This window comes from Agelaius tricolor, unplaced genomic scaffold, assembly GCF_023055355.1.
Source record: "Agelaius tricolor isolate 1412-34295 unplaced genomic scaffold, bAgeTri1.0.p SCAF_11, whole genome shotgun sequence".
In the NCBI taxonomy this organism is placed as follows: Eukaryota; Metazoa; Chordata; class Aves; order Passeriformes; family Icteridae; genus Agelaius; species Agelaius tricolor.
In genome coordinates, this window is record NW_027269271.1 from 27,961,549 (window position 1) to 27,987,265 (window position 25,717).

A 25,717-nucleotide genomic window follows, 5' to 3' on the forward strand; every position below is an offset into this window, starting at 1 on the left:
CAGAATCACTGCAGCTGGAAAAGGTGTTTAAGATCAAGTCCAACCATGAGCCCAGCACTGCCAAGCCCAGCACTACTCACTCCATCACAGAGCAGTACCAGGGGAGCTCCCCAGGTTGCAGCACCTACTTGGCCCATCTACAGTGGATTCCTTGATAACCTCCAGCACTCCTTGGCTCAGTTGCTTCACTGAGAATATAATAATCACTTAAACCCACAAATAAAACATCAATATAGGTATTTCAGGAAGAACCATCTTCCCTTTAGCAAGCTTGAGGGTGACATTGCTCACCAGGTTGTCATCTGTTGGTGGGATGGCAATGGGACACCATTGCCTGAGGGAAGCCAGTGCCTAATGCTTTGCCTTCCATCAACTACTCTTAAAGCAGCCCAGACCTTGGCTGTGTCTCTCTCATCGTGCTGGAAATAGGCAACTGCATCCTCAATGTTTTCAAACTCGAAGCTTTTGCCTCCTGTTATATAAATGCAGAAAGAAAGTTACCATGTGCTCTTTCTATCAACACAAATTACCAATAACATTTTCAAATTTAAGTAGATGAGACACACGTCTTCTGTTCCCTGTGTAAAGGCTGGATCCACTTAAAACCAACAGGAGCCTTTTCATTCACTTCAGTGAACTTTAGATCACGTTCCAAAGAAGTGACATGATTATTTTTTCACCCTCAAATATACATTGGGCTGTTCTTAGTAACAAGCCTGAACTCTGCAGACTCTCACTGCAGAAATTTCAAAAGATGTGAAAATCTTATGTTTCTTTCAGAAGAATTTTTATTAATTTTTCTGAGACACATGCAAAAAAGTCTAACTTTGCCCAGGCAGATTATGGGGGTAGGTTTAACAAGAAAAAGTGTGCTTATATTCTGTAGGTGTTGCGTTGCATCCCATAGTTGAACTCAGATCTGACACAGCACCTCACACTATGATCCATCTGGGGACCTTCCTTCACCAGGAGATGGACAGCATTCAGGTAATCATGGGCAGAAATCTGTAGAGGATCAAAGAATCACAGAATCATCAAGGCTGGAAAAGACTCCAAGGTCATCAAGTCCAACCATCAGCCAAGTTCCACCTTGTCAGCTAAACCATACCATGAATTGCTATGAATTGTCTCTTGTTTTTTGAACACTTCTGCTTTTAGATGGTGACCCCACCACTTCCCTGGGGAGCCCGTTCCAATGTTTAACCACTCTTTCAGTGAAGAAATTTTTGCAAATACCCAATCTAAACTCTCCTCTGGCACAACTGGAGCCCATTCCCTCTTGTCCTGTGTATCCTAGGGCACTACTCCACAGCCCAGCCCTATGACACAGGTGCATATGAAAACTGAAGGCTGATAAAAAGCATTTGCATTGCTCTTCACAAAGAGCCACACAGCAAAATCCAAGATGTCAAATCCTCTCTTGCATCCACTTTAAGTGATTCATTTGGGGAAGGGAGGTTTTATAATGTTTATTTGCGCCTGGAGGAACGATCCTGTTAGCACACCAATAAATGTTGAGTGTAATACCACAACACTTTCCTATTTTTCAATACCAAGGGAATTCTCACAGCGTTGTGTCTGCAGCAGGCAAGGAAAAGCAACAGCTTTCCCCCCTGAGCCAGCCTGCCTGCCGTGTGCCAGGTCTGCATGAGCCCAGGGTCCTTCCAGAACAATATGTTAACCAGGAAATTGGAACTTTGGAGTAGAAACTTAATCCAAAATCAGAAAGAAACATGAAAATGTGTACAAACAGTTCTCCAACTGGTGTATTTAAAAACACACTTCTGGTTTTTTTCCTTTTTTTTTTAGTTTTTCATTTCTGCATTTTTAATCCCCCTTATTGTGAGCAGGAAAAGGTGCAAGATTAGGGTAACAGTAAAAGAGAGGAAAATTTCCAAAAACTGATAGGCAGAAAAGAATTTAATTATTACCCTTCTTTCTCCACCCAAAACCTTCTCGAAGTACATTCCTAATTAAAATTTAAGCAGAGGGTATATATAATGACCAAAAATACACTTTAAAAAAATACTGTTTTGTGTAGCACTACCTTTGGAGTACTCTTAGCAGAATAGATTTTATGTAAAACATTCATTCTCAGCAAAAGTTTGTAGGAGAAGCATGTGCACGTGAAATATCCACAGGATTTGTTTTATCCCAACACCAGAAAAATTGTCATTTTGTCACAGACTCACTGCCCAGCCACATTCTTTCAGACTATACAAGCAGGCTAAAAGACCTCAAGATCACAGTGCATCCTTCTGTTCTCACTCTGGGAGCTAAAATTCTCTTCACTTGTGAAAATGTTGCAAGATTTTTATTTTGCAAGTCATCAAAGAGCACGGAGTATCTTAAAATAAAAAACCACCAAAAAAAAGTCCAGAAAAGGTTCTGCACATACAAGAGTCTCCAGACTTGAATTTTCCATATCCTAAAATTTATTTGTGTGTCTAAATTCCTTTTTGCTTAGAGGAGCTAAATGCAAAAAGACTTGGAAGGATGGGCCTTTAAGTGAGAGCTGTAACCTCAGTGTTGCAACTGGACAGAGCAGTAACACAGCCGGGACAAGTGGGAACAAGCCAGGCACACTGTCATTTACCTCCCGAAATTCCAGGCATTTCAACACTTAAAACCCTGTGACCTGTAAAATGTTTGTCTTATCTAACCCTCAGAAGCCTTTACAGTTTCTCCTTCAGCAGTCAGAAGGTTTGGCTATTGCTCAGCAAACAAAAGTACATCTCATTTGCAGTGAGATAACTCCAACAAGCAGAATTAGTACCAACAGAGAAGAACCAAGTCCAAGGTATATTTTTTGAAACACTCATCAGACTTCAAAGAGCCACAACTCCAGTGTCCCAAATGTACCTGCAGATGTATTAACATGCACACAAAAGCGCTGTGAGCTCACACAGTGAAGCAAGACCATATATAACCCTTCAACCCATGTTCCACCCAACCTTGGGAGCTTTGGCCTCCACACTTCCTTTGAAAAATGGGCTGCAACAGGAGAACTGCTCATGAGCACATTATCAGTTGCTTGAAACTCAGCCTAGCAAAACAAGCAAAACAAACACTCCCTGAAAGATTAATGCAGCATTTTCTGACTGGCAAGCTTGCTTTGGATGTAGTACAGCAGTGCTGACTGCAGACAGCCAGGCTCCATTACTTCATAGACCTGTCTCGCAGCAGGAGACACATCGGGTGGCAGGTACCAATTCTCAGATCACAGAGGTCCTGCCGAGTGAGGGATGTCATGGGCTGTGCACAGCCCTCCAAACGGGTGAGCCACCCCTGCAGCAGGGGGTTAGCAATGTGCAGTGTTACTTTTCCCTTTGCTGTTTCTGCATCTTCAGCATCTTGGGCCACGGCCATCAGTGTGCAAGGGTGAGCTGCTGAGCTTCTGAGATGAACATAGACGCAAAGGCAGCTTCACATTGTGTTTGTAATATCTCCCTTTAACAGGACATAAGTCCAAACATTTTCTGTTTAAAAATAAGAAAGCCCAGTGAATCTCTGCACTCACATTAGCAAGGGCGAGGGAATTCCCAAAGGCAGGCGGGTGCACATGCGTGGGTGTGTGTATATATAGACATCAAGCAACTCTTGGATGCATCAACAAGTTACTGGGATAATGCTAGAGAATTAACAGTTAAACACAGCAATTACCTTCTAAGCTTTGCCTCAGACAGTCAATAATCTTGTCCCAGTTAATGCAGCTGGCAAAATTCCCATTTGAAAGGGCAGGATTCTCCAGCAGACTCTTGAACAACTGCACAAACAAAGGTGATACATAGGTTAGCATATATGCATTGAGCAATCCAGTCATGGATTTCCCAGATTTTAGCACTTGTTTTTTATTAGTTATGTCAGCTAAGTGTAGGAAGGCATGGCATGGATGATAAGCCCTGGAAAACTTCAAAAGTCCAGTTTGTGTTCTTTAATCTGGACAACTGGAATTCTGCATGGGAATGATGCATACACTCTCCACAGGGGGAAAAACCCATAGGGTTTTCAAATTCACAAAAGTTGAATAATGTGAGTAATTGTGGCCATGGCTACTTCTGATCAAGTCCCAGACAAAAAGCCCCATTATCAAGCTACCCCTTGTTTACTTTTTATAAATAAAATTAATTCAATTCAGACAGGTAATCACAGGCATATTTTTAGCTAAAAATGGACAGGGACTGTGATAGACCACTATTTCCTTCCTTTATTATTTAGTCATGACAAGGCACTGACAAGACACTGACAAGATTCATGACAAGATCACAGAAAGTTATTAGGTGTCCAGGTACCAGAAAGCCACAACTTTATTTTCTTTCAAGATCCATTAAACTCTTCCACATCAGTTTTTCTTTTGTTTTACCACTATTGTTTAAACACGCCTTCAAGATGCAAACCAAAGCTAGATGAGTTGCAAGCTAAGACAAATCCTTGTTAAAAATCTAGGCAACACTTCTACAACAAACACTTTTAAGTCCAAAAATAAGCTTATCCCAACACTGTTTGTATTCAAATCTTTCCTTCTAGTTGAATTTTTTTCAGGTATTCAGGTAGATGCCCCTTCTCCCTGCCACTACTTGACCTGAAGCAGGGAGCAGTGTCTCCAGAGCCATGCTCCATGCAGGCAGACTGTACAGGAAACGAAGGCTGGGATTCTTCTGCCTGCTCTGTCAGATGTGCCAAGCAATTCGTGGAATTCCAGAGGCATTTGCCCAACAGGAGGAACACTTGACTCCAGCTTCCTGGTCTGTATATGAGGAACAAGTATTTCTATGATAGTCTCCAGTTCAGCAGACCTGAAAGCAGAGGATTTATTACACACAAGATCAAGAAGCCTCTCCTTTGATCATTTATACAGTGAATGAAGGCATTCAGAGCCCAGCTCCAGCACAGTCTGAAATATTCCTGGACACAGCCAAGAACAATAACTAAGCATTGGTTGGAGAGCAGATCCTTTGCTGGGGGACATCACACAGAAACTTGGTTGTTTTTGGTGGGGAAACAACAGTTTACACAAGCTAAAAATGTAATCTTCTTACACATGGAGTTCTTCTTTGTAAACCATGCTTTGATACACATCTGGAAGCCAGATAATAAACACTTCAGATGAATCATTGGAAGGTTTAGAGAGCTTTATTTGCTCTCTCAGACTTTCAGTTGAAGAGCAGAGGCCAGAAGTCAGCAATGATTACACCTCAGTAGCAACTAACCATTATAAATATCAAAGTGGCACTCATTTGGACAATTTCTGGGAGCTTTCTGTTCTGTTTCTGAAGAGCTCTCTTCAGACCTCTGCATCTTTTATTCTGTGGTACTTAGATACTTACACCCCATGCTTGAGTAGGGCTGGATAGCCCCCTGAGCCTTGAAACATCTAAAAAGAACTGCCAGAACATTTCTTTCTCCTGTAAATCAAACAGCTCCATGATGCCCACAGCAAGTTTTCCCCATTACTCAATCCCTTATTCAGCCATGGCCTGTTCCAGAACTGGAACAGCACCTGTGAGTTATTGTCACCTTGGAAAGAATCATTCACAAAACCCAAGCAGTTGGGATTTTAAGGTGTAGGGAAGTCCCAGTCTGCTGGAGCTACCCAAGGAGATCAATATTTGTCAAGAAGATTTCTTTGACACTTGGCTGAGGTGTAGTTCTGAAGTGATCTTCTCTTAAGAGTTACCACAGCTCTTAATTAACAACTAAGATCTTTCAGAAGGACATAAAAAATGAGGTAGTGGACGTCTTCCAACAGGGATGAAAACCCTAGGTGACAAATCCAACCCTTCCAACAGCTTTGGAAAACCCTAGGTAGCAAAAAATGCAAGGACAGTAATCACTCCCAACTCAGTACTGAAACACAAAAGAGGGCACTCCCTTAAAATTTGAGTCACATTATCACAACTGAGTTCCCACCTCTAAGTTCTCAGACTCACACTGTTTTATTCCAAAAACTGGTCAGCCATTGTCAGTATTCTTAACTTCTTAGGAGCAATCAAAATCCTTGTTAAAATAAATGGTACTAACAAACTAGTAAAGAGAAAAAACATCATTATTTTATCAGCCAAATCCAACAGTGTTGTCTCAGGAGGCACCTGAAATTTTGCTTACATAAGTACTGTAGGCTTGAGCTCATGCTAAGACAATCTCAACAACATTTTCAGCTTTAGTAGAATAACTTTCATGTTATAACTTCAGTCATTAAGACAGCAAAAATTTAAGATAGGAAATAAAGAGGAAAAAAATTGTCTTTGCACAAGTTATTCTATGAAGGACTGGAATATTAATGTTATTGGGTACATGAAACCCTGTGCAACCATGGAAACCATGACATTGGATCCATTCAGCCTCCAAAGCTGAGCTGGGGCCTATGGTTGCTATGAGAGGATATAGCACACACCTCTCAGCAGTTCTGCTTAGAAAGTTCTATTGTGTGTTTGTCTACACTTCATCTCAGCATAAAGCTATTTGTGGAACCGAGGTTAAGGAGAGGGTTCTGAAATCTGAAAACATACCTTACAGATTAATTTAGGAAATCAGTTGCTCTTTCACAACACTTTGGAGCTTATTTGTGACAATTTAACTGATATCTTCCCTTGTTCTGAAAAGATAAAAAAAGGATATAGTGAATTTGACTTGGAGAAGTTAGGGATTAATTTATATTCCAGGAGCATATACGTATCCTTTTCAAGCTCATCCTCAGCCCAGACATCCTACAGACAGCCTGCAGGAGTTGGTATAGAAACATGCTGCTGGTTTATGGGTTTTTTTAAATTTAATTGCAAAATTTTAAGGAAAAATATAAATGTAGATATTTTGAAACACAATAAACTCAGAATTGTAGCTATTATTTAATCAATTATCTTTTCTAATTGCAAGAGCAATTACACTAGGAACAATAACATGACAAATAAAACCATCTTCATGTACAATAATAAAGCCTAAAAATCAAACACTAGTTTTCTAAAAGGTTTATGAACTTTCAATTCAGGGAATGATATCTGTAGCAGGATGGGGTGGGAGAAAACTTTCCCTGTGAAAAGCATGGGACTCACCTAAACCAACAGAACACTTTTGTGTCATTTAAAACCACTTTTCCTACCTTGCAGGACCTGCTCCCTCTAGGAAGATTGAGCCATAGCTTGGTCTCCGTAGCGTTCACCATCTGTCCCCTCTCCGAGCTGATGCCTCTGCTCCCCAAGATAAATTTTGCTGCTTCTACATATGCAGGATGCACCAGAAATACCAGAATATCCAACCTGAGAAAACTGAGCAGATCTTCGATCTTCTGAGTCCAGGTGCCTTCTTTAGTGTGGTTGAAGTGTTCAGCGGATGACAGTGCTCGTTCCTGGGAGTAGCAGCCAGGAGCAGCCTTTCTGCTCAAGAAAGGCTTGGAGTTGCTTTCAGCTTTACCTCTGTCAGAAGGAGTTTTGATTCCTATTTCATTTTAAAGTCTATTAAAAAGCCGCCCTGTTTCCTCCGAGCTGTTGTGGGTGCATCTCGCTCGGTGTCACTCGGCAGCCTGGTGGCCATGGCTGAGCAGCTGGCAGGAGTTGCAGGTGTTGGATGGGTGGAGGTCAGTAGTTCACCTGAGGAGTGTTCAGCAGATGGAGATGGCTCCCCTGACACTCTGACAGGCTGGGGAACACCCTCCAGAGAAATACTCAACAATAACATTAGAGCAGGCAGAAACTGTTCACCTGAAGGTGTTCAAAACCGTACACTCAGCACCAAAAATGCTCATTTGGTTGTGGCAGTAACCAAAAATTACAGAACATTATAAATTCTTTACTTACATAGCAGATGGCAGAGCACTCTTCTTCCCTTGCTTTTGTTTAGTGGATCATTATTTTGGAAGACCCAACTCCAAGGGCAGTTTCCTGCTCTATGCAAGACTTGTGTCCTGCACAAGAAGCCAAAGTGGTTCAAATCTCCTTTGCACCAGAAAGGGCAAGGCTGTTTAACAGGGAGTGGTGCCATATCCATGGAGGATGTCACATCTCCTTGGGAAAATGTTCTCTAAAATTCCTCAGGGCCTCCTTTTCATGTATAATTTTTCCAAATGTGATTGTAACACCTGCATCCTACTCCTGCATCACACTTTGCTCTTACCAAGCAAAATAGGTGCTTAAATGCTTTCATAAAAGTGCTTTTGGAAAAATCTATGTGAGAAATACCAGGCAAATGCTCAACTCCTGATTTACAAATGGTAGCAAATCCCTCAGCCTGAGCCTTTGCCATTGATTTACAAAATAAACATTCTTAGGAAGAGCAGAAGCTGTGAATGGGCTGGAGGCAGCAGGGAAGATGTCAGGGTTGGTGCCCTGGTTCAAACACCAGTACAGTCATGAACCACTGAAGGACCAAGGGCCCTGTTTTGGGCACATATCTGTTGTTATCTCCAAGGATCCAGATTAAAGGGCTGCCAGGAATTATGAATCCAGACATCCACTACTGGTTTATGAGATATCTTATGCCCACGAGAACCCTCACTTTAAGCCAAGCACAGAAGCAGAGAGGTGTCTTGTGGATGGCAAGGAGCACCAAGGAACACTCTGCTCATTCAGGATCAGCCTTATTTCAGAGACAGCTCCAAAGCTTCTGTTTGCAGCACGTTTGCAGCTATAACCTTAAAGTTTCAGAGTGTGAATTACTGTGGTGACATGATGAGGCACAGAGAAATGGCACTGACCTGCAAGCTACTGTTTGGAAGTGTGTTAACCCACTCCTACCCATAGCCATCAGCATTTCTCATGGCTGAAAGCACATTGTACAGGTAGTGGGTGCCCTGATTGAAGTAACTCTTTGGAATTTGGGCCCATTGAGACACACAAGGAGAAATATTTTAAAGGAGTAAAATCAGGAACATAAAATTTAAACCAAGGGCTATTTTTAATATTCAAGTAGCTGTAGTAATAGAGCCTTTCTCTTACTTTCTACCCAAACCATGTTTCACACAAAACTGAGTAGCTCTCAAAAACTGCACTCATCTATCAATAAATTGAGAAAGAAGCGGCCATGTTTAGAGAAAGAACAAAGCTTAGGACTTCTACATTAGTGATTAAGCAATATCAGAATCTCTCTTGACATTCTGATTTACTCACTAAAATTCAGCAGACTTCCTCACAGCAGGAAGTAAATCTCCATTCTGGATGGCAAGATCTCCACTCTGCTAAAGTCAAAGTAACTTTTCCCAATGAGATACAAACTTAAAGAGGATTTAATCTACTTCTAGCATTAGGCTTTTGCATCTAGCTGGGATTGGGCCATGCTTTTTTATTTTAATGTCTAAGTTCTAACACTCTTGGAAGTCATGCATGTTCCAAGCTTCCAGTCAGTGTGTAGGGATGGCAATTGTGATATCTGGCCTAGGTTCAGGTACTCCAAACTCTTATCTCTGCTATGCCCTATACACGTCCTTAGGCCCTCAGAGCTACATAGGCAATATGGAATATTAGTGAAAGTAACTTAGAATTTAGGCCAACACAATCTTGGCCTATGTCACATCTTATAAATGTGATATATTTACACGTGATAGTTTGATGTAATATATAAAACACATAAGCTCTTACTGTATTTAATAAATGCTGAGAGCTAGCAATATCAGGATAGATTTATGATTTCCCCCATCCATTGTTTTACCAGTGATAATCAAAAAAGACTACTTGATTTAGACCATTTAGCTGACTTTTTTGTCATTATGTAGTTAACGTATATTTTAGTATATTTTCCCTTACTTTTAACAAACTTGCATAGGTGCAGGCTCACACACAAATCAGAAAGTTGCCTGACTGTTTATTGCATCTTTTTAGGAACATGTTGGTATATCTCTATTCTGGAAAACATTTCACAGTTCAGTGATGGAAAATAGTTTGCACTTCATTTGTGCATGTACTAATTTTAGATTAAGCAGGACCACATAAATCCTGCTGAAAAATGATGCAATTAAGCCAGACCTATTTGTAAAAAGGACAACATGTGGCTGTAATTATAATGGCAAAGCGTTTGGTAACACATTGACTTATTAGTGCGCTAAGAGGAGTTTGTGCAACATGCTGAGTAAGTCTTTACAGGAATAAATCTTAATATTCCCCCTAAAGCCATTAAAAACCATCCTCTGTTGCATTTCTGATCAACTTCCAGGGTGATTTGCTTTTCCAAAATGGTCACTTTTGTTCTAAGATTTGCCGTCAGTGTGTGCTGTGCCTACTGCTATGGTGGGAGTAGCTGTAGTTGCTCCATTTGATTTTTTTCAGAGCAAAACTCTTGCCCAAAATTGACTGGATGACTGGCACAAGCACTAAAGCTCTCAAGTCTATCTATTTAGGTGACCAATAATCTGTAAAGATTTATACAGCTCATACTTCATGATGCTGTTGCAGTTTAAATGAGGATTTTGATTTCTCAGCACATTTCTAAAACCTTGGCAGCCCCCGAGAGCCATTTGTGCCTTCACCAACACAACCTGTGGTAAAAACTGACAGTACACTCCTTGTCCTTATCTATGACCACAAAGACTGTGTCCACTATGATGCCAAGGAAGTGAACAAGCTAAGTTTAAGACCATTTTTAGTTGTTTAGAGCCAAATTCAATTTGCCATCTGTACTTCAACAGTAGAAATCTGCAGTGTTCTGCAAGTATCCCTCCCTTCCTGCTGCTCGCAGGTGACACTGTCCCTTGTGGTGACATTTATGGGAAGGATTTTGTGCTCTTGGGACATACTTGTGAGGGCAAGCAGGACAGAAGAACTGTCCTAGGCCATCCCATCCAGGGCATTTCCCAGGACAAGGACCAGCAGTGATGCAAGTTTCTAATTCTCACGTTCAGCAAAAGCCCCTGCAAGCTCAGCTCCACAAAGAGTGGGCTGAAGGTGAGTTAGGGCTCAAATCCAGGCTCAGGTCCTCATTTGAAGTGCAATACACACATACCAAAATCCCTGTTCAGGGCTTTTTGGGCAGTGGGTCCTTCTATCACCTCCTCCACATTCAAATGTTCGTGTGAGGTGGGTGCAGGAGATGTGAGATTTTCAGGACCCCATGCCACCAGGCTGGCCAGCAATGGGAAGGCTCTTTCCAGCCCAGACATGAAGTCTGGCTGTCACATGCAAAAAAGAATGAATTCATTGTTAGTCTTTCTTTCTCAAATTCTTCTCAAGGATGCTGCAGATGATAATCTGGGAGAATTATATAGCTTTGCCAATCACATGTGGAGCATTTAAAGGTAAAAATAAAAATCAGTGTAAATATTTTTTTACTTCCAGTCCCCAGTCTTTCTGATTTGCTGCTTTATTCTTCAACATAGCAGGAAAGGCTTATTTTCATAGTTGCATGCCTTGCCCTGAAGTAGATCAGAAAGCCCCTCTCATCTCCAAAGGGCTCATTTCCTTCAGAATTAAGACACTGAGTCAGTTGTTTCTTCAGTTTCAGTGACCTTTCTTCCCCTCCTAGCTGGGGGCTTGGTTCTTTCTCAGGAGAACACGTAATATAAACATAATCAGCCCTTTCACATCATGGAACTCTACTTCAGCAGGAGATTCCTTACTCTGATATATTTTTTTTCTGATATGCTCCAGCTAAAGTAAGATCCATAGGAAGGAAAAACATATGAAGGGACCTTAAATGCTAACATCCATTGAAACATCACTTCAAGTGCACCTGTGTCTTGTCATTTCAAAATTAATATAAGGCAAGTTATGTGATCCCTTTTGGCAATTAATTCAGCCCTCTCAGATTCCCCTTTCCCCTCACGTTTATTAGCACAGAAAAATCCTCATGCAGACAAACAGACAAAATAGCCACAGGACTCCTGTTGGAGCAAAGCACTTGGAGGAGGAGAGAGGGGCAATGCTCTGCCTTGGTGATTAAAACACCTGCGTGCCTGAAGCATTCAGGTGTGGGGAAAATGGTGCTGAAGTGATGCAAGCCTTTAAAAATGCCATCACAGTTTGCCTGGAAATTCAAAATCCTCATTAGCTGTATGAATAATTTATCAGCTGCTCCACCAGGCAGGGAAGGGATACTTGTGTTGTGTACTCGACTAGCAATGAGGTTGGTTACCAGAAGCAAAAAGTTTCTGAGAAATGGAAATTGACTCACAAACTGGTCATTCCTTGCCAGAACTTTTACAAAGATATCATAAAGAGACCAGTCACAGAGGCACAGGGTACCCCTTCCAAGGACTGCTCAAAATAGTTAATGCACTTTAAAGAATTGCACTGACTTTAATCCACCTCTTATTTGGTTTAAATAACAGGTATGGCATGGGCAGAATTTAAGAAAAAAAAAGTTTAGAAAAATCCAGTATTAGTAGTTAAGCATCCTCAAAAATGTCTTTTAAATTAACTTGAGGAAGTTTGAAAGTACTGTAAGGAATAAATGTTGCTTTTAATCTTTCAAAGCCCAAACTGTAGCATTCCTGTTATCTGCTCCTGCCAAGTGTAAGAAGCATACAGGTCTTTAGGCACCCAGCAGTGATTCTTGGAAGGGCAATGAAAGAGGGAATGGCAAAAGCCTGCCAAAAGGAAAATCAAAGCCATACCTGCAAGCTGCAGTACAGTTCTAGGAATCCCTTCTGACTTTTCCTTTTCATGTGTTTGAAACTGAAACTTTTCAAAATGTTGGCGAGGTTCTTTAAAATAATTTTAATTTCTGAAAAACCTAAGCAACTTGGAGGGATGGGGGAAAGGAAGAAAGAGGAGGCAGAGATGGGGTTAACCAACAAAAAATAAATGGGAACTAAAAAGGAAGAAGCAGTATTAAATGGAACTGAATTGTCCCAAAGCAGCCTCTTCAGAGGAAAGGAGCCCTAAAATGCAGGAAATCTGTCTAACCCCCTAACTATTCCCACTCAAGCTGCCCTGAAGTCACAGATGTTACTGATTCAGTTAGATAGCAATTCCAAGCTCCCAAAACAGATTCCAAGTGAGAAAATAGGAAAAGTCCTTGGTTGCTATTAGATACGCATTCTGAAGTAAAAAGAAGTATGAGCAGGGAGGAATTTGTGGCCTGGATTAGAGGTTCCACAGTAATTAAAGAGCAATGACAAATGGGGTTTGGGCTGACCTATTGAACGGGAAGCCACAGGGCTGGGAGCTCAGGCAGCAGAGAAAATTCCTAGGGAAATGTGTCAGGGTTTTTTCCTGCTGTGATTTACTGACATGTTTAACAGGAATGAAACCCATACAGGTCTCTGCAAATGTAACAAGGGCCTACAGAGATTAGATGAAAAAGTGGAGAATTTAGAAGGGCATGCTAAAAGCCTTGTAAATGATGTTTTTAACTGTGCAATTAAATTCTATGTCGGGGTAATAATTTATGGCATTGTTGCTAAAAACCTGGAGGAAAGTTATCTCTTACTGAGACACTGAGGACATATCCCTCCAATGTGCCCAGCAGCCTTCAAAATTTTAACAATTACATTAACAATGTGGGAAGGAAAAAAGGAACTGCCTATAACCTGTGAGAATAAAAAATAAATAGAATGCCACTAAGGGCTCCAAAGGAACAAGCAGGTACCCAGGTGGGTGATGCAGGTAATGCAAATTCTTCTTGTGATGGCCATCAGAAGTTGTCCCCACCCCACACTGCTCACCTGGGGAGAGCAGGTAGATAAGGAGGAGATGTTAAACAAAGCCAGGCAGAAGGGGGGTTGAAAGAGCTGAGGACAAATCTGGGATCCTGTCATCCCAGTCCTGGGGGACACAGGGCTTGGGCTGCTGCTGGCTGGGTAGCAGAACCTGAGTAGTGACTCCATCCCATCCCGTCCCATCCCATCCCATCCCATCCCATCCCATCCCATCCCATCCCATCCCATCCCATCCCATCCCATCCCATCCCTCCATCTGCTTCTGTCTCTGCTTCACTCTCCTCCCTTGCAGGGGAATTCCTGAACTCCTCTCTTGGGAAGCAGAGATGAGCATCCTCTCTGGACACAGCCCTGAGACAAGTCCTACCTGGGCTTTGAGGGCCAAAGCTCTGCTCCAGGCTGTGCTGCTGGGTTCACAACCCCAGCCTGCCCTAAATTCCTTTCCCATTCCTCCCCACTCAATAGCTGAAGAGGTTTCCTTTTTAAGATGTTTTGTGTTGTTTGTTTACATTAAGTTTTTGTTTTGTTTTCATGAGAGGTTGTTCCCAAGCTCTGGGTGCCTGCCCTGGCAATTAGCTAGATTCACTGTCCAATTGGAATAAACACCTGGCAACATAATGATCCTCTCTCACAACAAAGCAAATTAATATGACCAGCCAATAAATCAAGTGGCAGAATCAAGCCCCTTCCACCCAGCTCCCAGTCCCATGCCATCAGGCCTCCTCCAAAGCTGTTGCATGCAGATGGTTTTTTACCTCAGGCTGGAAGGGTCAGTAATGTTTGGGCTGTTTGACACCACTGGGGCTGGGAAAGGTCTCCAGAGCCAGCAGGCATCTGCAAAATGTGCTGTTGGCAGCTCTCATCATCCTCAGTCAGGGTCTTCTAACTGGAGTGAGCCTAGCCCTGCATCACCACACAGTGATGTAGCACTTGCAACTCCTTCAAAGTGGTGGAGAGTGGTTTCAGGGAAGCTGGAGGATCACAAGGACACAGACATGAGCTCACTCCATTCTCCAACTTCTGCACCTCTTCGGCAATCTCTAAACTGGTTTAACTTTACATAATTATTTCTCAGGTATGTTTGAAATGGAGAATTCAAAATCTTGCATACAAATAGTTCCCTGAGTGTGGAAACCAGAACACTTCTCTTCCTGAGATTATTTCTATCAGATGATATTCAATCTTCAAAAAACATCAACACAAGGCAACTGCATTTCTATCAATAACACCAGCATTTGCAATATTGCTGTATCAGTAGCACTAATAGCTCAAGCACACCAAAACCCAATACAAACCTGTACAGTAACAGCTTGGAATAACAATGGCATTAATCAGCTGAACTCAGCTAAACTGAACTTAGCCAGGTTGGGCAGGGCTTTGAGTAATCTGGTCTAGTGGAAGGTGTCTCTTGTTCAAGGCAGGGGTTGGAAAAAATGATCTCTAAGGTCCGTTCCAACCCAAACCATTCCAGGATCCTATAATGCCTTTGAGGAGAAAGTGGGACTGAGCTGACAGCATGTCTTTCCTGCACCACTGAGGCAACAGGCTGGGGCTCAGGGGAGGAAATTTCTATGTGACTGATCCTGCAGCAGATAAGGCACGAGTCCTTTGACAAATAAAGAGTTAACTCCTGCTTAGGAAAGGTAGGTTGGATTACAGATAGGTAGGGGCTGAGTTTCAGGCTGCATCACTGGGAGATGAACAGCACCAGAACTAAATAATCCTGGGCACTTTACATGGGCAAAGCAGCCTCTGGAACATATTTTTTCCTTGAAGGCAGCAAAGCTGAGGTGACAAAAGGAAGAAAAATGGGTGGAAAATTAAGCAAATATCCTTGTCTAATGAAAGACATGAGGGCAAACTTCAAATGATTCATAGTTGGGGATGTGAGAACCCACCCAATATTAATGCATTTGAAAAAAAATTCTGACCAAAATATTCCCTCTGCTTGAAATGAGTCTTGTACTACCTTCCTCTCTCTCATCAAATTCCCAGTTTTCAGGTTAGGGGATGTAAAGACAGGTCTTCCAGCAGAGGTGTGTCACCCCCTGCCATCCCATGGACATGTGATTCCATGGTTATGGGAAGCAGTTTTATTCTAATTCCAGGTGAGTTTATTCCCTTGTCCTTAGGCACAGCAGATATCTGACAGCTCCTTGAGTATCAGTAACACCTTTTTAAAAATTGATGTGCAATAAGAGTTGGATTTCTGGAGGGGAAAGTGGTGCCAGAATAATCAGTTTGAATCCCTCTAATTGAAAGCTCAATGCAAAATTCAAGCAAAGGCAAGCAGAGTCCACAACACATGGACACCCATTAACATAATGAGAGGAAACACAGAGGCTGCAGAGGACATGGAGAGAAATAATCTGGACCTAAGATACATTGAGGGCACACATCTGTGGAGCAGTTCTTCACTGGCAAAGGGGAAATGCATTTTCATAGAATTATGGAATGATTTGGATGGGAAGGAACCAAGCCCATGTTTTTCCAACCCCCTGCTGTGGACAGAGACACCTTCCACTATTCTAGATTTTCCAAGCCCCATCTAACTTGGCTTTGAATTTTTCCAGGGATGGGTCATCCATCCACAGATTCTCTGGGCAAGGAGGCCTCACCACCCTCACAGGGAAGAATTTCTTCCTACTGTTTTATCCAACCCTACTCTGTGACAATTTAATTTCAATAATTACACATAGCTTTAGCACATACCCATGATATTCAGATTTTCAGATCTGTGCTCATGCCTCTGGAAAACTCAAAGTGTACCCAAAGTCAGGCTCAAGCAGTTAGTCAAATCCTGAAACTGGAAAATGTCACTGGGATGGTCCAGAGCAAACTGGGATCTGCAATACCTTGGGTGATACCCAAGTGGAGGGCACAAGTGTTTCCTCCATCCCTTCAGGTGAGGAAATGGGCTGTGCAGTGAAGCAATGCAATGATAAAACTTTCCCAGATATTGCAAAGGGATTTAGCAGCTACTCACACACAGAGAAAAATGCAATTTTCTGAACATAGAGCTTGAAACTTGCCATAATTTTTGTCCCTTTTTGCCAAACAGGCTAGTTCAAGTTGTGAGTCAGGTATTGTTAATTCAAGAAGTATTACTGGATCTATTTTTTGTCAATTTAATAACTTATTAATAACTATTGGGTGACCTGTCATAAATTAGTTAGTACTGCCCCAGAAGATAGTTCGGGATGTACAGAGTGATTTACATAACAGATCTTGTCATGTCTCTGTCTTCTCTGTTTCTTTTCATTTATTCATGTGTAGAGCCAGGCAGATAATGGAAAAAGTAATTAATAGATTTGGCTTGAAAAATGTTTTGATATCAGAGTATATTTTATTAATACAAACTACCTGTCCAAACTCCAGGAGCTGGATGAATAATCAGCAGAGAAAACTTTGCTTACTGCAGGTACAGCATGAAATTTATTGCATCAATCTTCTGACAGTTACCTTTTAACCAGATTTAGCAAGGTGGATAAACCAAACGAAATATAGAAGAAAAAATGAAGAAGAAGGCAAACATACCTGACTGCTTGCTCTCACAAAAAGAGCAGATTGCTTCTAGAAAGCCAAATTCCCAGCTGGAGAATGATCCCTGGCTGGGGACCAGGTCAGCCTCACAGATAGGCAAGAGACGAGACACAGCAAGGTTGGCTGGGAGTTCCCTGATGGCAGCAGTGATTTACCTGCAGTGCTGCAGGTATCAGGATGGCCTGAGGCACCAATTCCACAGACTTGCACAGGAAGCAGGAGTCAGCAGGGAGAGCTGGCTGTGGCTTGTGCCTTTCCAACCAGGTCATTTGTCCTGTGGAACAAAGAGATTTGGAATACAGAATAAGGGAATAAATAGGAGGAAGCTGACACTGTTAGTGGTTATTTATTACCTATTTACTAGCAGGCAAAGTCTGACCTGCAGGCTATACTAAAGAAACATCCTCAGCTAACTCCTAAATTACCAATGGCTTCTACTCCTGCCACTGAACTCCAGAAATTTCTGTCTGGGAGTCAGCTTAGCTTCTTGGCTCCTGCTGAGGAAGTCACTGTGTCTGATGACAATGAGTTATGAAACCAGAAAGTGCATCAATAAATATGATGGGCTGCCTGAGTATTTTGAGTGCCTGCATTGTATAACTGGGGGTTCAGGTACCCAGCAAAAGAGATACACTACTCTTTTAGAATAATCTTTTAAAGCAAGCAAAGATACTGTCCCTTGACTACAGATTTATGGGAATACCAAAAAAACAATAGTCTTGGAAGGGCCTCTCTTTGGGCTGGCAGAGATGCTGCTCAGAGATGGTGAGGTGCATCAGGTCTTGCTTACATCCACTTTCACCCTGGTGCCGTTATGACTGCCAACTTTCTTCATAGATTCATAGAATAGCTTGGGTTGGAAGGGATGTTTTGAGTTCATGTAGTCTAATTCCCTACCATGGGCAGAGACATCTTCCACTAGACCAGGTTTCTCCAAGAACTATCCAACCTGACTGACTTTCAGGAATGGGGCAGCCACAGCAGCTTCTCTGGAGAACCAGTTCCAAAGCCTCACCATCCTCATTGTAAAAACATCTTCCTTATCCCTAAATCAACCCTCTTTTAGGTTAAAACCATCACCCCTTATCCTATTGACAAGGTTCCCTTTTCTCCCTCCACCTTTCCAAAACAGTCCTTCCCTAAGCAAATCTGTGTTTTTCAAGACCCCAGGCTGTTTTCCTGGTGTGTCTGCATATCCTAAGCTACACAAACAGAAAGAGAGCTCATTTGATCTAAACCAGAGCACAAGGGAGTGTGACAAACAAGCAGCAGGACAAGAGGCAGACTGTGAAACCAAAGGAAATAAAATAAGGTCACATAGCTGCATAATTGAGCCAGTCCCTGTTTCCAAATCTTATCGAGGGTCTACTTCCTGATGTTATTACAGGGAATTGCAGCTGGAGAAGCCAGCCTAAACACCACAGCTATAGGCACAGCAGAAACTTGGTCGTGGAGAGGCCCCTGGAAGAGGACAGGGAAGTGGCCAGAGGATTTCTGGACCCAGGCTTCAAAGTGCCCTATGAATGCTCTGTCTGGTCCAGTAGTTAAAACAGACTTGGATCATTTCTGCAGGGGCACATCTGCAGGACCCCAACTCTTAGGAAGAAACACCTTTTGATAAGGTCCTCAAACTGTCAGCTGTCCTGCAAACTTTTCAGGTTCCAAGTTTTCAGCAGTTCTGCTTCCTGGGCTATGTACATATAAAGACAGATGTTGTTCAGGGAAGAAAGGGAAGTGGTGATCTGCAGGTAATGTCTCCACATGCGCACTGTGGATGAACCCTGGGAAATATCTACAGACAGGCATGAGATGGGTCAAATTCTGCTGATAAATGATCAGAACAAATACAAGGATCATTTTTCATGACAACTGAGGGCTGTTTTGCAAGGGAAAAGGTCTTTTGAGATCCACTGCAGAACTTCACAGAGCTACTTATTTGTTCTTACTGGAGTGATTCAATTTTTTGTAGTGCGTTGCTGATTCAAGGCCAGAGCTTTGCTAACCCTAAGTGTAGCATGATTAATAACCTCTTACTCCAACAAATTGCTGGTTTGTACTCTTCAATAAACCCCTCCTTTTGCAAACCTTGATCTAATGTTTACTGCAGAGCTTCGTAGTTTGCATAGGATTCTGCTTCAGGGAAATTGCATTTCAGGTTTCTAAATCATTTCAACACAACCAAAAGAGAAAATCTGATTTTATTTTAATTTAACATAGATCACATTTCAAGTATCACCAAGAAAGAAACCTCCTGCAACTCACTTTGTGATTTATGACTACCCTTTTCAGAACAATTACTATTTATACATCCATTTATTGTGTCTCTGGGTGTCATATCTTTGGCAAAGTCATTGGACAGTGTAGTGTGTCCCAATTCTCCCTCCATCAGAAAACATTCAGCAGAACTGCCTTTTAATAATGATACTGCCTTTTAATTTTTCAAAATGAGGATGTGGATTGTACCACTTTACTCAACTTTTCCTTTGATTAATGGGAACACGCTTCTGCATACTGAGACCAGGGCAGCAAGCTTGCTGGCCAGAAACAATTCCAACAGAACTTTCCAAGTATTAAAAAAAAAAAAAAAAAAAGAAGGAACTTGAAATGTATTGTTTTAAGGTAGATTCAGGGTGAATTGAAAGATAAGACAATGGAAAGGTACAGGAAGAAATTCTGTTGGAAACAAGGATGTTTACAAGAACCAAGTCAGTGCCTGGACATACTTATTGCTTGGATAGGAAGAGATGAAAAGAAATACTCTGCTGATAATTATAATAGATGATCCTGCTTCCCTGCTGTCTTCCATCATAAACAAATGGCATAAGCCAACAGTTAAACATCATATATTTTAATTAGTATTTAAAGCACTTAGTTATCTATGTACTGAGTAACTCCAACAAAACTTTGTCAGGCTGGAATGCAAAGGGGGGAGTTTAACAAGGAAAAGCAATCTGATCTGTGCTCATGCTGTGGCCTCCCTTCAGATACCTAAACCCTTACATGCCAAATTCCAGGTGACATTTCCAAAGAAAAATAAAGTGAATGGAGAACAAAAACAATTGATGTGAAGTAAATAACTCCTTGGTCCTTGACTTTTCAGTGATACATGTGTCGGGCAAGCAGAGCTGCACACTGGCACTAAAGCTGTGCCTGCACAACTGCTCTGGTTGAGGAATGCATGAACTGATTGCTAAATGCTGACAAACTTCTCCAGCATATTCATTATTCAAAGTATAAGGTATTTAGACACTTATATATTTTTTTTAAACCATTGCCATTGTGAAACATTTGTTAGCATCATCAGTATTCAAGTATTCTAGTTATGATTTTTTTTGGGGGGTGGTGTAGGATTATGTTGACCTCTTGTTGCATGAGCTTAACTTGACCATAAATGTTTGCAATACCTGATGAATACCGCTGGTGTGAAATAAGCCCTGCTTGACAGCAACACAACTGTCAGTCCACTACAGTTTAAGCTTATTAGGAAGGTGGCTTTTGGCCCAAAACCTGCCCTAACTGTGCTGGTTTGGAAAATGAGCCCAATGCGCTGCATGGTGGTGGGGGCTCATTGACCTACAGTGATTGTAACGAGTGTAAGATTAGTGTTTCCTGGAAACTGAACCCATAATATTGAGGAATTGAGACTTTTGATTAACAACCAAACTAGAAGGTCAACCTGACTTCATGAAGACAAAGTGAAGTTTTAGCAGAACTGAAGCCAAGAGGGAGCTCACCAGTTGCGACTGCTGACGCAGGATTCATCTCCACAGGCTGCCTAAGGAAAGAAATCCAGTGGCATTTATAGTCCCCTCATCCTTTAATCTCCTTGGGATCCAAGCAAACAACTGTGTGCATGGCTTAGAATGGTAAATTGGAACAGGGTCCTATGGCATTTCCTATGGGAATCAAAGAAAATTTAAAAATCGGAGGGATTTTTGCTCTCCGAAAGCAAAACCAACAATTAATGGTACGCTATAATTAACACAACTTCCTAAAGTTTAGAATAATGTGAAAAGAACATGAAAAGAAGAATGTGAAATTGCATCCCTGGGTAAAGGAGGCTTATTTTGCTGTCTGTTTAAAATCATGTGAAAAGAACATGAAAAGAAGAATGTGAAATTGCATCTCTAGGTAAAGGAGGCTTATTTTGCTGTCTGTTCTGGGGGACCGTGCATGGCTGTCTTCTAGGGACAGGGTACATGCCAAAGAAAGGTGATTTAGGGACACTCAGCTACATTGCTGTCCTTTAATTGAAGCACAGCTTCCCCTTTATCTTCTGGGGAGTGGACAGGGACCACAGCCAAGCACAGAGTCATCTCTGCTCTCCTCCAGGCTCCCCTGAGTGGGTGCACTCCCCTTTTCAAAGAGCCAACTTCCCAAACGCTCCCAACAGCAACAGCCTGCAGGGAGGCATTCAGTGTGCTCCCAGGAACCAGCATCCTCTTCCTCACACCCAGTGCTCTGGGTCTGGACACACACCCTGCATTCCTCATGCCTGGGACTCCAGTGGGGCACGGTGGTGCTTCCAGCAGTGCCCCATGGCTCTGGCAGGATTGCTGCTGGGCATTGCCTTTGAGGGTGGATGATTCCATTCTGACCAGCTTGCCTGGCCACCATCTCTGCTGGCCATGGGGAGCTTCCCTAACTAACAGCCACGTTTCCAATGACCCTGGAAAAAACTTGAACTGCACTTCTGAGTGCAAGGCTGCTCTGAACAGCTTGGCCAGTTGTAGAGTTATTGAAAACATTTACACATGTAATTTTATTGCAAGAACAGACACGACTGTGACTTTATTGATTGCTTTCCTAGTTATGGAAATGTTTCACTGCTTTAAACCCCGCAGCTCACCCTGCAACCTCCCCAGCTCCATCATGCCCCATTTAGTGCTGTTCTAATATTAGCAGACCTTTGTTTCCACAACCTGGATTTTCCATATTTTCATCCCTACGACCAAGAAAGCTCATGGCCAAATAACAATGAGCTCATCTCAAATGCTTAAGCAGCCAGTGCCAGGTGAACAAATTGTCTATTATTAGACTCTTTCATGCTCTAAGAGCTTTTGTTCCCTACTTGCCTGCCTTAACACCTGCTGTTGCAATGTATATCAACTTTCAGAACATCATTCTCAGTAACAACAGAATGTAAAAATGTATTCGGGGATTGCTCAAACAGAAAGTGATTAAGTTTTGTAGAGGGAGCTTTGTCAAGCACAAAAATATAAAAAATAAGGCATGTGGTGATGGGACTGGAATAATTATGAATACAAATCAAAAATCTTCACTGAATCAACACAATAAAAAGTTAGAGATTGAATTGCGGGGAATTCATTCAGCAACATTCAGGAAAACACTAATAGTTGTGAGAAATGAATTTGTATTAGTAGTAGTAGTAATAGGAATTTTTTTCCTTCAGTGAGTTTCACACAAATATAGAGTGTTTGACTGGTGTGTGAAAGCGTTGATGGGATTGTGTGGGTTGGGCATATGGAAAAGGTGTAACCCAAACCCAGCAGCTTAAAAAACACATATATAGATATTTAAAAATATTTAGTAGTGTGATCCAAATGTTAGAGAAGGAAATCATAATTAACAGGTTATAAGGTATGTTAAGAGGAGGTCTGGCTTTTACTGGAGCAAGAACAGTCATGGTTCATGGTACAGAAATGGACTACAGTTCATATGTGGGATGGCTTTTTTTTTCTTTGTATATTTTTCTTCTGTTCAGAAAATCAAACTTAAATTGTTGCTTTTACAGGCATGAAATAGAGTTTGAGAGAGCAGCATGACCTGGGAGAGGAGGCTCAGCAACCACCTGGAGTGGGCAAAATTCTTGCCCACGGCTGAATGGGTTCCCCCTCTCGCCAAATCAGATGTCCATTTATAACAAAATTCCCCGTTATCCCCTTCTCACCTGCCACATCTATTTAGATTGTAAATGTTCCAGGCCAGGAACTGTCTCTCACTGTGTGTTCATCCCTTGCACAGCACAGGGGGGGCTCCAGGCTGTGTTGGGCTGTCACAGGATTGTGCTGCACACAGTAAACAACACAGAGATCCACAGACAGTGAAACCCCAAAAGCATTTGTTACCTCGTTTTACTCTGCAATAAATTCTGACCTTGGTTTAGTGTTGCTATTGAAAAGAGCTTAAGGCCAGTTCCCAGAAAAGCATAGTCCAGGCATTGTATCACTTATTAAATATTCAAATAGCAAGTAAGCTTCTCTTACAAATAACCCCAAAAATATTCCTACACAGAAGGCAGCTTTCCTAACAAACCTTGCTTCACTCTTCCTTTCAAAACACACAGTACAAACAGCTGTATGCACTGCACCTCCATGGGACACTGCTATGTACCATGATACTTGTACAGAAAGTCTGCTGTGGTTCTGGTTGCATTTGGATTTTATAATTTTCAAATCAGAATAGAGGAAATAGAGGATTATTGAGTTTTCTTGCTGCTTATTTAATACATATGACCTGTCCCCACCAGTTAAAAATTCTGAAAAATATTACTTACAAGAAAGAGGAGGACACAGAGCAGTCTCTGCTAAAGAAGGAATTGCTCTGCAGAAGTAGTTAGTCAAAATACATCTGTTAAAACAGGAAAAAAATCATCAGCAAAGTTACTTAAACATGTACACCACATTCAAATTCGAGGAAAAAACGTTATTTTTGGACCGTAACTATGGTAAGGGTACATTAGATCCTCTGCTACAGTGCTAATAATGAATAAGAAATCTGGAGGCAGAAAGTGAAGTGTTCATCAGAGTTGTTTTAACTTGCTGTGTGATACCCACAGCTATCCCTGTGCACGTGCCTTGGCTGTCCCTTGTGTCCCTGGACAGACCCAGGGCAGGAGAGGCAGATCCACCACAGCGACTGGTGTCCTCCAGGGACATTCTCTGCTTCAAGTTGTTCCAGGTGCCTTTGCACCACCTTTGTTCTGTCAAGAGATGAAACCAGCCATGGGTTTGAGGGGGAAATAGGTCAAAATCATCCCCTTTCTTTAGAACTGAGCAAAGATTAGTCCACAAAGAAATCACCAGCTTGGATTTTCAGCAGGAAAATGCTCTGCTCTGCTTTCACAAAAGGCTACTCAAATGTTGTATTTTAACTCCAATAAAGATGCATAATCATGGAAATATTAGGGTTGGAAAAGATCTCTCAGATCATCAAGTACAATCATTACCCCAACCCTTCCTTTTGCCAGTTATGGCCACATGTCTTAACAAAGGCAAACATTGAAGCACCAAAATTCCCTGAGTTGTAAAAACCTAAAATATCAAGGAACAAAACAAATCAGTAGAACTCAAATAGGGGAAAAGCAAAAGGAAGAAGTTCACTTAGGCAGCCCAAGGTCTTACTGATCTATGATGTTTATTTGAGAGCTCTCACAAGATAAACATTAAAAAATTCGGGAAACACAATCATCCATATGAAAATCTGGTGAGTACACGACACAAAGCCTTGTTGTAAGACATAATACTCCTTATTTCATATGCGAGATTTGTTCTGAACATTTGTTATTACACCTCTGAACATAAACATAAAACACATATGAAAGATAACAGGCAGGACAATTCACTCATATAGATCATCCAGAACACATCTGACATGATGTCTTGTGTCAGATGGCCAAGCACATCTCTCTTAGAAGATCTTATGTATCCATCAGCATAAGAGAGACGTTTCTGCCCCTGGTGTTGCACGCTGGTATCACAGGGCTGGTGTAAAATAGGTTCAGGGGGCTCATGAATCTGCCTCAGCCACCAAAGATAAACAAATCTGGAACTCATTAGTCTTCACACGGCAGTGTTTTGGCACACAGAGGAAAAGGAGTTATCAAGACTAAATTCAGAAAGGTTGATATATGTATCTACATCTCAAAATGTCTGTTAAACTGCCAACATGCTTCACATAGTCCCTGTGAGGTTTGTATTTTTTCCTGCATTGTTTAAGCTGTCAAATGTTAATGTGTTTCTGGCTTAATTTATTACACTGATATGACAAGTTATGAGCAAATGTATTCTTGTTTACTACTGTTAATATTTTGGTTATACTCATTAAGAGCAGTTTTAAGATTAGTCTTTTTTGTTATTTTGCATAGTGGAAAAGAAGCAAAAGTCTTCAGTGAGGACTGCATCCCACTGCTGCTTGCAGCACAGGCTCCAAACTGGAGTGCTCCAACTGGCTATTAAATCATCACCACAGATCAGAACAAATCCTAATGAAAGGGTGTCCCAGAGCCTGCCTGATGGATGCACTGCCCTGCTGCTTATGAGATCTCTCCTGGATGTGAGAGATGGACATTTCCAGTAAGTGAAATTCCAGAACATGCCCCTAAACAGGTAGAGTACTTTTCTTCACTAACAGGAAGCCAAGATACATATAATTTTCTTAAATTCTAGCAGGGTCCCCCTCTCCAACTTCGGGGATGGCACAAAGTATTTCCCAGACTGTCTTCTGCAGGGTCCAGTAGCATTTTGTCATATTTAAGATTCTTTAGCTCTTGAGCTTCCTAAGTGAGAACCAGTTCCATTGGAAAGGCAATGGAGAAGTGATGGTACAAGTGCCATGCTCTGGTGAAAATGTGAG

General features: G+C 41.7%; 2 long non-coding RNA genes across 2 annotated transcripts; both read right to left on the reverse strand.

Annotated features, from left to right (window-relative positions):
- Positions 1–858: 858 nt before the first annotated feature.
- Positions 859–8,178, reverse strand: LOC139594045 (uncharacterized). Its single transcript, XR_011680497.1, has 5 exons — positions 7,097–8,178; positions 6,510–6,595; positions 4,583–4,796; positions 3,664–3,766; positions 859–1,005 (listed from the first exon to the last, which is right to left on the reverse strand). It is a non-coding gene; the product is annotated as an uncharacterized lncRNA (long non-coding RNA).
- A 5,853-nt stretch (positions 8,179–14,031) lies between these two features.
- On the reverse strand, positions 14,032–21,007 carry LOC139594046 (uncharacterized). The gene is made up of 3 exons (XR_011680498.1): positions 20,857–21,007; positions 17,117–17,396; positions 14,032–14,550 (listed from the first exon to the last, which is right to left on the reverse strand). It is a non-coding gene; the product is annotated as an uncharacterized lncRNA (long non-coding RNA).
- Between the last annotated feature and the right edge of the window lie 4,710 nt (positions 21,008–25,717).